This window comes from Aythya fuligula, chromosome 17 (assembly GCF_009819795.1).
Source record: "Aythya fuligula isolate bAytFul2 chromosome 17, bAytFul2.pri, whole genome shotgun sequence".
Lineage (NCBI taxonomy): Eukaryota > Metazoa > Chordata > Aves > Anseriformes > Anatidae > Aythya > Aythya fuligula.
Genome location: NC_045575.1, coordinates 7,931,526 through 7,944,021, shown reverse-complemented (window position 1 = coordinate 7,944,021; position 12,496 = coordinate 7,931,526).

The following is a 12,496-nucleotide window of genomic DNA, read 5'->3' as shown; positions in this document are numbered from 1 at the left end:
TGCTCAGTCCTGCACAGAGCGATGTGGCTTTTGGAGGAGGCAGGGATCGTGTTTAGAATTGTGCACAAGAAGATGGACTTGCAAATATTGCTGTTGATGATGAAGAGCAGCTGGGTGCTCCAGGCGAGTCAGATATTGTTTGAAATGATGCCGGTGGATTAACAAAAGCTCATAAAATGGAAAAAAAGAAATAAATCTGTCTGTAACATGTATGCTACCTGGAATGCAGTTGCACCTGTGAGAAGAGGCAAACTGAAGCACACAAGAAACATTGCTTAGAGAAAAATTCTATCTTTAATGTGACTTTTTTCTTCATCTTTCCTGCATGAGCATTCCAGGGGAGACTCCCTTGCTGGGCTGCTCCTGTAGGGCAGGGCTCTCATGGTTTGTCACTGGTCAGGCAGTGACAATAGGCAGCTTGGTGGAGTCAGAGTGTAGACTTTGCACTGTTAAAAATCAAGGCAGAGCAGTGTTAGCTCTTCTCCCTGTGTGGTTAAGCACTTTCTGTGTGGCTGGTGCCAGGCACTGTCACATCCCACTGCTCACGAATGCCTTTGCCAGGTGGAGACCACGTCTGCTTTAAGCTGGAGCGAAGGACCAAATGAGAGTTCAGCCTCTGTGTCACTTCTAAGTGATACTTAGGCTCATGTTTCAGGAAGGGAGCTTAGAAAATTGGATTCTGTGACTCTTTCAATAAAGGAATTCACTGATCTTCTTTCCCCATGCCCTGAAATGCGTGAATAACCCACGTGTATGTGAGAGGTACCCCGTCCCACAGCTGGGTCAGTGGGCAATCTTGTGTTTCCTTCACATTCACGCTGCACAAAGTGACTCCGAGCAGACAGCCTCCTAAAGAGGCAGCACCACGGGAACGCTGCTTTCAGCATCCAGCACTGTCCTCGAGCAGAAGTCTGAGACCTCCCGTTTAAGTCCGTACAGTAATTAGTTGCAGTGCCCTTGCCTCGGAGGAGATTAGTGCCAAGGCTAAGTCTGCAGCTGGAGACTGCAGTTTAATTTTGTGATCAAGAATTAGAGCGAGCCAGTAGGCAGTGCTTCCTGCACGGAATATCTGCTGCAGAAGTTGTCCGATGTAAATGTAGCTGCGGCATTCTTCTGTCGGGAACTCTAAAAGAAAATGTGTTAGGGTTAGTGTTTGCTGGCAGTATTTTTGGTATGTCACTCGCTTATATCTATAAATTCCAAATGTAACAGGTAAAATGGCTTTAACAAATTCTCCTGTGATGTAGTGGACTGATGGAAATTGTTACACGTTTGAGATGTGCCCCCCATCAGCCCGTGGCAGCTGGCTGGCTCGCAGGTACCTGGGGTCTCTCTCATGAAGCAGGCAGCGTGCCGTGCCTCCTGCAACGCTGCCTGTGAAATCTCCTTAGCTCCCGATTACTCCCTTTTTCTTTCACTCACAAGGACCTTGATTGAGCTACGTCTGCAGCAGGCTCCTAGTAACAAAACTTGTGTCTGAAACGTGCTGTCTGGCAAAACAAGCGGCTGCTCTCGCGAGGTCCTTCTCCAACCAGGTTTCTCCTGCTGCCGTCGCTCCCCGCACGCAGCCCTGTGCCCGTCCCAGGATTTTCTCCCTTCCTTGTGGGGAGTGACCGTGTTATTTCGGAGCACAGGCTGACAGAGCCAGGATAGAGGATCTCCAAGGGAAGTTGTAAGTGTTCAATAAAAGAAGGAATGCGGCAAGAAAAGAAAGCCCTGACTCGAATGGCATCATTCTCTTTCCCTCGTCCCTTTGAGGTTCTCCTGCCATCCCTGCCTGTGGGTGACCTCCCTCCTCTCCCAGCCAGCCTCTTTCTTTTTGCAGCCTCCGTCCTGCCCCTCACCCTCCTCGTTCATTGATCTCCCGTTAGGCTTTATTAGCGACTCCCCCTCCCACCCTTTCTCTCCCTGGGTTTTTCTGATTCTCTAACGTAAGACAATTGAATGAGGCCAGACTCCTAAGCCGAGGCTGGGGGTGTGGGGTGAGAGGGAAGAGGCGTTAAGATTTAATGATATTGCCTCTTTAAGGAATCCCTAATTCCTAACACCCATCTCCTCCCCCACCTGAGAACCAATTAAAACTCAATGAATTCAAGTGGAGGCTTTTGTGCATCACATGTGCTTGACTAACAAAGCCTTCTCCATGCTGGAATAAAAGCTTCTATTCAGCAGCCAGTTTGTTCTAATTCAAATCACTTCCACTCCAGCATCCTCTCCCTCCTTGCTGCTCCCCAGTTCCCAGGCCGTAGCTCCCTGCTCCACCTCGCAGAGCCCTGCCGTGGTGGTGGTGGAGCAGAGGGCAGGAGATGACCTCCCCGTGGCCAACGGGGTGGGATGAGAATTGTGGCCCCAACCCTGGGATCCCACTGGGAGAGACAGCGGTGTGCCCTGGTGCACAGGAGCTCCAGCCCTGGGACTCCTCTGTGCCCTTGGGGAACAGCTCCTGGTGTGTGCACAGTCCTCTGCGTGGGGATGGAAAACTGCCTTGTCTTTAGGCAGGGTTCAGCCTTTCTTGGCACCGATGGAAACTCTCACCTTCCTTCTCTGCTGTAGGGGTTGTGGGGCTGTGATGGGGTGGCACCTGAAGGGAAAGGGCACTCTGAAAGCTCTCTGAGGCTGAGTAGTTTCTCCTTCCACTTTCAGCAGCCTCTCTCTATAAATTGCACTACCTGGGAACCCAAGTGTAATTTCTATTTTCCACCATGCCTTAAAAAAATAAAAATAAAAAAAGGGTGGGGGGAGGCTTGAATGAGGTTGCCTGAGAGATGAAATGTATTTCTTGCTATTCATCAGTTTAAAAACAAAAAAAAAAAAAAACCTTTGCCTGGTGTTTGGGTGATTTCATGCAGGAAGACGTTTCTCTGTCCTGCTGTTGGTGATCTTTCCAGTCTAAAACACCACTCAGAGCTTCTACCTGTCCTCTGCTGCCGGCGGTGTTACTGGAGCTGCTCACGAGGCCGTACAAATGCCATCAACTGGGCTATCTTTTCTCTGTTCCTGCAGTCTCCTATTTGTGGAGACACTTGGATTTTTTCCTCCCTCTTGTGAGAAATCTCTGGTAGAAGCAGGTTGAGTGCTTTGCTCTGAAGGCAATGAGGTTTTTACTCCCTCTAATCTCTCCTGAGAGCGAGCTCCAGCACGGTGGGCCAGCTGCCAGGAAAGCTATCTGCTCTGCTCCAGAGCCCTGTTCTGGTACACGGCGGTTGCATCGCTCCTGAAAATCGTGGCTTTGTCAGGGAGTCACGAAGAAGAGGTCTCATGGGGAGCTGGGACCTGTCCCACAAAGAGCCCTGGCAATTTAGATGAGCTCTCGGAAGCTGTGTTGCTATTTACAGAGGAGCCAATGGTGAGAGCAGAGCTGGGGTTTATGTGTAGTTAGGGACCTGTGGTGTTCAATGACTGGGGCACTGCGTTCTGAGCTCATCTCAAAGTCCGTAGGATTGGTAATTCTTTCTACTACAATGCTTTGCTGCTGTCAAGCATGGCAGTGAACAAGCATTAGCTCACATCAGGGTGTGCTGCAGGCTTGTAGTGAAGTTTTATCAAAGAAAAGCCTGAGCATCGCTGCCCGAGCACCCCCCAGCAGTCCTGTGCCTCTTTGTGGCTGTGGGCTCACGGCTCGTCACCGACCCCAGCTGCAGCCAGCATCTAGAACTGGGGATGTTTTGGTTCCCAAAGGGCGTGTTGTGTTCCCTGCTTGTGTCTCCTTCATGTTTTCATAATTTGGATGCTGACATTCATTTATATTGTCAAAAAAAACAAAACAAAAAAAACACGTTACTTTTTAGTAAATTGGCACTTTTTTCATCCAGCTTTTCTCTTGTAAGTGCAAGTTGACCTCATGTCACAGCGATGTGCATGGGTTTGTGCTCTGGGTAGGTTTCCTTTGGCAAACCCAGTTCTCTGTCCAAGTAAATGCAAGAGTGGGGTGAAACTGAAAACAGGTGAAATGCGCTGGGCTCTCAGGCTCGCAAATTGTAGGGAACAGTTCCTTAAGCGACATGTCGCTTTCAGGCGCTGTTCTGACAGCATAATCTCTGTCCAGGAATATGGTGAGGGGGAAGAAGATCAGATCCAAATCTGTTGATTTGAAAAAAAGTACTTCTTTCCCTGGGAGTTAGAGAGAGCTAGTTAGAGAGATCATTCGGAGGAAGTTAAAAAGTATTTTCAGGTTATTTTCTGCAGCATGTTCTCTCTGAAAAGCTCGAAGCAGATCTTGAGGTAGGGATGAAAAATCCCAGTTTTCAAGCAGAGAAATGGAATTTCTTGCCCCAAATCACCTAGGTAATTTGCAAGAAGAGGTAGGAGCAGCACCAGCACCTCCTGAGCTGTACCAAGAGCAGTTTTCTTCCTCGATCCTCCTGCTACGTGCAGCCACTGTGTTGTGAACTCTCGGAGGTGGGGGGCTGACAACGCCGCGGTGCCTGCTCGGGGACTGGCACAGCCTAGTTGGTCCCTTGATGGTTTTGTAATAAACACGCTTAATTGAAGTGAACGGAAGAGCTCAGCTCAGGCTCGTGTGGCCGGGCGGCGGAACAGCCCCTTCCTTAGCGGTGCAGCTGAGCTCTCCTTGTGTTCGGCACTGACCCTCGTCTCGGGGGCTCTGCTGGGTTGCTGTTTCTCATTAGTGAAATGAGTTTGATGGTCTCAGACCCTTCCTTGCTAGTAAATGGTTTCAACTTCAAAACAAAGTGCAGTTAGTTTGGCAGGAGAGTCCCTGGGCTGACCTAAAACTAAATTACAGCTGACCCTGAGACAGTGAGGCCCCTCCAGGTCAGGGACAAGGGCATTGTCAGGACACTGGGAGCTTGCACTGTAATTAGCAGCAAAGGTATCAAATACCTCTGTTTCCAGCATTCCTGCCCTTAAAGCAACACAAGCAAAAAATCCCCAAATTTCTCCTATTGCAGCCTCACTTAAAGAAAAAAAAAAAAAAAAAAAAAAAAAGAGGTAAGGCTGAGCAAACTTTCATCGATTTGCCTTTTCTCTGTTCTGCAGTAAATCTCTCCCCATCTTGATTCTCCTCCCACAACCCCTCGTTCCCCCAGCATCTGGGAATGAATTTACCAGACATTACACTGCTTGCAGGGCTCCAGAATGACCAACAAACTTGAGCACATTCTGTCTGCCTAGCAGGAGTGTGTGTAAGAGGAGCTTTCCCACTTCAAAAGTCTGCTTGGCTCCAGAGCTGCTTTCCCAGCAAATGTCTCTTCTGTCCCCAGCTTTCTTCAAACACCAGAGAGGCTTTTTTTAGGTTCACCCTCCAAAATGTGACTGGTTTTAAGTGCGTTTTATAAGTTGTAACAGGAATGCGACAATAGGAAAATATTTGTACTAGCTTTCTTGGTGTTTAGCAGAGTGCTGCAGAGCGGAGGACAAGGGGCTGCTGCGGCTAAAATGCAGAAGGTAAGGATTATCTGAACGTCCTGCTCTCAACCTAGTCCTGTTTGCCAAGAATGTTTACTGCATCTCCAGCTCTTTGACTCAAATGCTCAAAAATGACGGGGACTTCTGAAAAACTGGGCCTTTATTGCCTCACTGTTTCCATCCATCGCAAGTGGGCAGCTTCCAAATCCCCAGGGTGTCTGAAGCAGCAAACTTGGTGATCTCCAGAGGGGAAATGCAGGAGCAGGAGAGGACACACTGAACAGGGCTTCCAAAAACACCCGTGTAATCAGATTACAAGTCTGGTGAGTCAGGATTTCATAAGCCTGACTATGATCCTACTATTTCCAGTGGAACTCGTGAGATTCCCCTCTTCTGGACTCTCCAGAGCTGCCCCAGTTGTTCGTTCAAACGTGAGAGCAGAATCTGTTCGCTGATCAGTCTGCAATGTGGCGGGTAGATGGAACTAAATATTAAATTTAGAACGTGTAATTAGATTTATTTTTTTTTTCCTAGGAGCTTTAAGAGTTGATACTGCTGTTCCCATTGTGATATGTGTGTCTGACAGATCGGACTGGTGGAGGTTATGGTTTCCTTCCTACTTCAGGTACAGGAAGGGTTCCCATACCTATTGAGCACCTCCACCGTGAGAGAGGTTTCCCACTGCTCCCCTCATCCCCCTGGTTTTGGCAGTGTCTCCACATTGCCCACGTCCCAGCTTTGTGCTGAGGGACGTCCTGGGCAGCTGCTTTGGAGGGAGCTGGTCCCGAGCGGCTGTGGGGTCGGCCAGCAGCCGGCTGGGAGCTCCGAGGGGGGCAGTGGGTGGATCGCCGCCTGCTCCGGGTGGAAAAGGGTCGGTGCCTCGGGTTGCTTCAGCTCGTGGATCGCCTGGGTGTGAGGTGGGTGGGAGAGGGCTGTCTGGAGCAAAACCAAGAAAGTGGCATAAGGACCCGAATGTAGCAAAATCAGCCTTGAGGGAAATCCAGAGCAGGCAAAGGCGTGAAAAGATAAATGCTTAAAGGCTGTGAAAATTGAGCAGAAGATACAAGGGCAAGAGCAGACAAGTAGCGGCAGGAGCAAAATATTTCCCACTAGGTTATGAGCGGCGCGGAACCGGGGCTTGTCTTCGGTTAGAGGTCAGCTCACTGGTCTGCGGGCGGGGGGAATTGCTGTGTCCTGAGACCGAGGGGCAGCTTTGGAGCCTCTTTCAGCTCTAAACATATTTAAAAGCTGGTATAGGTTGCTGTGACTGGAGTCTCTAGCAACAGTCCCCTCATTTCATGTTCCCTCGCCTGAAAGGATCAGCAGCCCATAAGCCTGAGTGAAGACTGTGTGCCCTGGGGGGCAGATAAAACCCAAGGATACCACTCCTGGCCCCGGAGCATCTGTTCTGGGTGTGCTGCTGCGGAAAGAGAGGAGTTCCCCTCAGTACAGCACCCACTGGGGGAATTTGTGCCTCGCTCAGTGAGGTGCTCGTTGAATTCTTCTATGGTAAGCAGGAGGATGACCAGAGAGGACAAGAGCACCCGGACCCTTGTGGTCTCCCTTGTGCCTCCCTGCCCAGTTGAGCAGGAAGGCAGCTCGGGCAGGAATTACGCACACAAAGCAGCTAAGCTGCTCCTGCAGTCTGAAGATGGGAGCTTTGCCCGGGAAGACACTGGTGTCCGTCTTGATTAGGCTGCGATGCCTGATGCGAGTCATGTGGCAAGTGCAAACAAAATACCTTGGCAAAACCTTGAGGAACCAGGACAGGCTGAGCTGCTTAAGGAGATTTACAGGGTGTATTTCTGTCCCGTACACTTGCCTTGGTCTGAACCTCTCCTGCCTCGGGAGCTCCAGCACATACCTGGGATTTTAAAGAAGCTCCTTTCTGTTCGTTCCCCAAATAATCTGTAAACCTTCTGAATTTTGCGCTGTTAAGTTTTAGCAGCGTAGTTCCAGTTGCTTTACGCCACCGTAGTACCAGAATGCTATAAAGATGTCTTCTGGGAAGTGCTGTTGGGATTTGTGGAGCAAAGGTCCCGTCAGCTTAGATTAGAAAATAAGTCTTGAAGAAATGGGAGAGTTAAAAGCCAATGCGAGTGTTGGAGCAGAAGCAGGAAATTGATTATGTCCTGAAAGAGCGGGGATGGAGAAACAGCTTCTGCTTGCTCAGCTCCTGCCCGTGTGGTGAGCCAGAAGTTCTCTGCTTGCTCCTGTAAATGCCTTTTTCTTCTGGTGCTGCTCTGGGGCAGTGCCAGCAGCCAGGTTTTCTGCCTCCCGTGAGCGGCTCGGCAAAGGATCCAGCCATCCTTCCCTTCAGTGCTGCCCCGCTCCCTTGGGCTCTGCTGTCATTAAGGCAGATTTTGGAGGTCCGTGCCATGGTGCTGACTTCAGCCCCAGATAAATAATTCACACGTGTGGCAGACATGCGGAGGGTGCACAGATGCACTGATGGTGCTGGGCCCTGCCCGAGGAGCTGCTTTGCAGGCTGGTCTGCAGGGTGCCAGCTGTGCTTCTGGGGAGGCACTGGAAAAGCTCTCTGGGGTGGTTTTTCATTGGGACATGGGATTTTGCTTTAGTACACAACTTCAACGCTTTCTTTATGTTAATGCAGAACCCTGTTTTGTCAAAGGTGCCTGGCAGCCCTTGCTCTGGCTGGTGCTCTTAAACCTGACCCAGACCTTTTTCTGTTAATGCCTTTTATCCAGCCTGATCCCAGGCCTTCCCTGCAGCCCCGATGGTGTTTGATGCAGCCCAGCCCCATGCTGTACTGTGCCTTGCCCGACATGTGCCTGGAGACCACATCCTTTGACTTTCTCCTTGTTCTTCCTCTGAAACCGAGGATTAAAAGCAACACCAAGATGTCACCTCTCTGCAATAAGCAAATTACTGTAACGAAATAATAAAATATACACATAACAGAATATAACCACATCACCAAACTGATGTTTGCTTAATTTGTCCTTAAAAATGTTCATGGATGGGACTCTGCTCCTGGGTGGGGAAGAGCCTGGTAGGAGCAGGCTGGTGCTCTGGGAAGGTCAACTTTGCTCGGGCTGCTGGAGGGAGGGCCAGGCAGGGGTTAGGTAGGAACAAGGACAGAGCAGAAAGCAGAGACCGATGAAACTCAGTGACAACTGGAAACTGAGAGCTGGGAGGGAATGAAGGTGATGCTCAGGGCATGTTTGAGGAGAAAAGCCCCATTTTCCAAACTTGCCGCTGTCTTCTATCACTTTCCATGTAACTTTTGGAGCGCTGCATTGAGAGATTGATGGGGAGTGGAGATGTTTGCAGCCCACCTTCGGGGAGTGGAGCCCTCTGTGCAGCAGGGAGCTGGCACCTTCACTTGGTCAGCGGGGCAGCTCCACGGCTGGTGGCTGAACTCTGGTGCTTGCTGCCTCGCTGCAGACAGGGTCGTGTAGAGCAGTCACCACGGAGTTGTTGGGTCTTGTGGAGAGGGAAGCAGCAGGAAGGGCTCTGATTTTTCCTGTGCCCATCGTTTCCAGGACAGCAAGTGGAAGCCTGCGGTCTCCTGCTGTCCTTCAGAGACCTCTCCTCTTTTGCCGTTTTGTGCGGGATCCCTATTCACTGTGCTACAAGCTCTCTCGTTTCCTTTCTTCTTCTCTCTCCGAGAGAGCCAAATTATGTTTTACTTTTATTTTCCCTTCTGTGCAGATGAAGTTCAAGTCTCTGAAGTTCCAGTCCTTCTTGCTGTTTTGTGGTAATTGGGGTGGTCTCCCCTTCTCTTCTCCCTCACTCCTTTCTTCCAGTTATCCCTGTTTGTATTTGCTCTTTGTACTTCCCTTTACTCTGCTCTTTATTCACCCACACATATCCTTCCCCTCCCTTTTGTCTTGCGTGCAGCCCCATTCCTCTCCTCTTTCCCACCTTGCTGTTTGATGTTCTGCACCATGTATCTTATCTTCTTGCTCAGTGAGGTTTCTTAGACAGCAAAGAAATCCTTGGTGCCTTTACAGCCGTTCCTCTCTGCCTCTTGCTGCACGTGTCCTTCCCCCAACGTGAGCGGAGCCAAAATACTGCGAGTTCTCTAAGAAGTTCTCCACGAAGGTGCCTGACTCTTGCCCTGAGCAGGTTCCCTTTGAGGCAGCTGTGGTGGCTGCCCGTGCACGGGGCAGGTTTGCCATCAGCCTCTCCAGAGGGCCAGCATCACCCCGCAGCACGGGAGCACTCCAGGAAGGCGCTGCCAGACTGGCATCGCCCCCAGGCCGCCGGCGGGGCTGCAGCTAATGTCTTCCAGGTTTGCTTGTTCAGTCGGAATCCAAATCATTTTTGTAATATTTGTGTTACAATGCTGAAGTTTGTTTATTAACTGCCCAAACGAAATGAAAAACAAAACTTCTCAGAGGACCTGACTGCCAAAAGTTCCTGGCTCCTGGACAGAGACAGGTCTCCAGGACTTGATCTCTCCGTAAGCCATGTGTGATGGAGTAAAAGAGGCTGCCGCTGCCCTGCCCCTCCCCTAACCTCCACGTTTTGGAGCCTCCCTCTCCCCATGAATAACTCCAGTGTCTGCCACTGGTGCTGGGCAGAGCTTTGCCAATCATCGTCCTCAGCAGGAAGTGGACATGATTTTGATAGTGTCACTCTACCACACACGAGACACTGAATAGCAGCAAGGAAACTGAGCAGTTCTGTTAATCTCGCTGGTGTTTGGCAACCTCTCAGCAGCAGCCACAGAGGCACTACAGCTGTCTGTCTGCAGCCCCAGGAACACAATGCTGCATTATTTTATATTTGGAGATCATCTTTCCAATCATAAGGTCTGGAATGTTTTATATATTTACTTCTCCGGGAGGAAAGCTTCCTACTGTCACTAATCAACAGATTTTTTCAGGACTTCCTCTCTTGTGTGTTAGAGAGAGAAATGCAATGATGCCACCAAAGCGCTTTGGGGTCCTAAGGTGGAAATACAGAGTATTACACCTATGTTTTGGAAAGGGCCTTGGAATAAGTTCCGTGGTGCAGCGTACCATCTTTCCTGGTGATGCAAGTCCAACCACAGCCTCCATCCAAACCCTCCTGCAGACTCATGCCTTTTCCCCTTGTGTGCACAGATGTTAACTCACATTGATCCCGTTCTCCCTTCTGCAATATTATTTTGGTGGAGAAGAGACTAAAAGAAGACTCATAATGCAACAAAGATATACACGATGAAGTGTATAATGCTATGTCTCTCAGACTGCTTTACTTTATCTGTCTTGTAGACAATAAGCATTTAAAAATTAAAAACAATGCACTGGTAGTAAACAAAGGGGTGTTGTCCTTTTGCATGCCCAACACTGATCTCCTGTTTTTTAGCATGCCGAACACTGATCTTGTTTATTTTTTTCCCTTTCTTGTGTTTAATTAGCATTACTTCTCTGCCTAAGTTGGGCGATCAATGGAGCATGAAAGCTGTGCTAGGTGACTTGCAAAACATTAGCCCCCCAGTTGGAGTATTTGCCATCCAAATCAGAGCAGGTGCCAGGAGGCAGCACAGCAGCAGTGGGTTTGGGCAGCATGGCAGGCAGTGCCGGTGGCTCTCTGGTGGCCCAGGTATAGCCCATTTTTTTGGGGATGTACAAGGGGAGATGGCAGAGATGCTGCCTCAGCCCTGCTGCTGCCAGCCGTGGTGCCACCTCGGTGCGTGGTTTCTGTTTCTCTTCCTCAGCAGCCCAGCTGCCTCTGGAGGCACCTCCACCCAGTGTGGTGATTTCAGCCCTGTGGAATGAGTGGGTTAGTGCGGAAGCAGCTCAGCCTGGGCTGGGGGAGCCAGGGCTGCTCTGTGGCCAGGACCAGGACGCTGCACAACTCAGTCCCCAGGGGTGGCTACCAAGCCTGGTTGTGAGTGTGTAGCTGTGCCCAGGTACGGGGCCAGGAGATGGGATGGTGTCACTGACCTAGCATGGGAAATAGAGTGGGTGAATGGGGGCTTGGAGAGCTAACAAACAGAAGGGATGCATTCAACTCGTGGTTGCACCAGGGGCTTTGGGATGAGCCTAGGTTACGAAAGATGCTGCTACAAGGTGTTGTTAAAGCAAGGTGTCCTGGCTCCTGGCCAGGAGGGAGATGAGGTGTGTTGGCACATGAAGTGATCATGGAAGAAAGGTCAGCTGAGGCTGGTGCTGATCTGAGAGCCCTTTGGTGCCTTGTGTTGGGCAGTAATAGAAGGTACAGGGAAGGCATGTGGTAGATGGGAGAGGAGCTGGAGACATGCATGGAGAATATTTGGCAGCATGGTGGCCCTTGCTAGAAGCCCACAGCCTGGGACCCTGTGCTAGCCCTGTCCCGAGACGGGCTCACAGCTCCAACCAGCAGAGGTTTTGTGCCCTGCTGGGCTCCCCTGTGCCACGGCTGCCAGCACGTGCCCTGTCTCAGGCTGACGCACTGTGCAGCCAGCAGAGAGGCTCTGGCTCACCTCGCTGTAGCCTTGCAGGTGACAAGCAGCATTTCACTTGCTCCTCACCAAGCTCCTCCAGCCACCCACACCGGGTTGCAGGAGCTGAGCAGGGAGCCCACAGACCCCCTCCTAAAGCCACCAGCATGTGGATGAACCCCCGAGCCAGCATCGAGCGGCTTGGCAAGAGCTTGGTCGTTCACAGGACCGAGGGATGTGCTGGGCGACCTGGGGGCCACCTGCACACCCCAACAGAGAGCCGGGGAGGGCACAGACCGGGCTCTGCGTGCGGGGGGGGCTTCGGAGCTGCCAGCGGGTCCCGTGCAAGCAGCATTTGGGGGCACAGCGGGGCCGGGCTCTGCCCCCACCCAGCCGCTCGGGGGGCCCGGGGAGGAGCCGTGGGGGCCGCCCGGTGCCCGCTGCCCCTCGGGGGGATCCCACCGGGGGGGGTCCCAGCGCCGGTTTTCCCCCTCGGGTGGGCTCCGAGCGGCCCTGCCCGGCCCCGTCCTTCCCCCGGGGGCAGCCCCGCGGCCTCTTTGTCCGCAGGTGGCGGGGACAAAGCGGGGCCGGGGCCGCTCGGGGCCGGCTCCGCTCCCCCCCGGCGCTGCTCCGGGCGCGGCTCCCGGCGCTCGGCCCCGGCGCTGCCGGCGGGTTTTATGCGTGCGGAGCCCGGCGGGGGTGGGAGGAGCCGGGCAGGTTGTGCCCGCCGGGCCCTCCTCCCTCGCTCCCTCC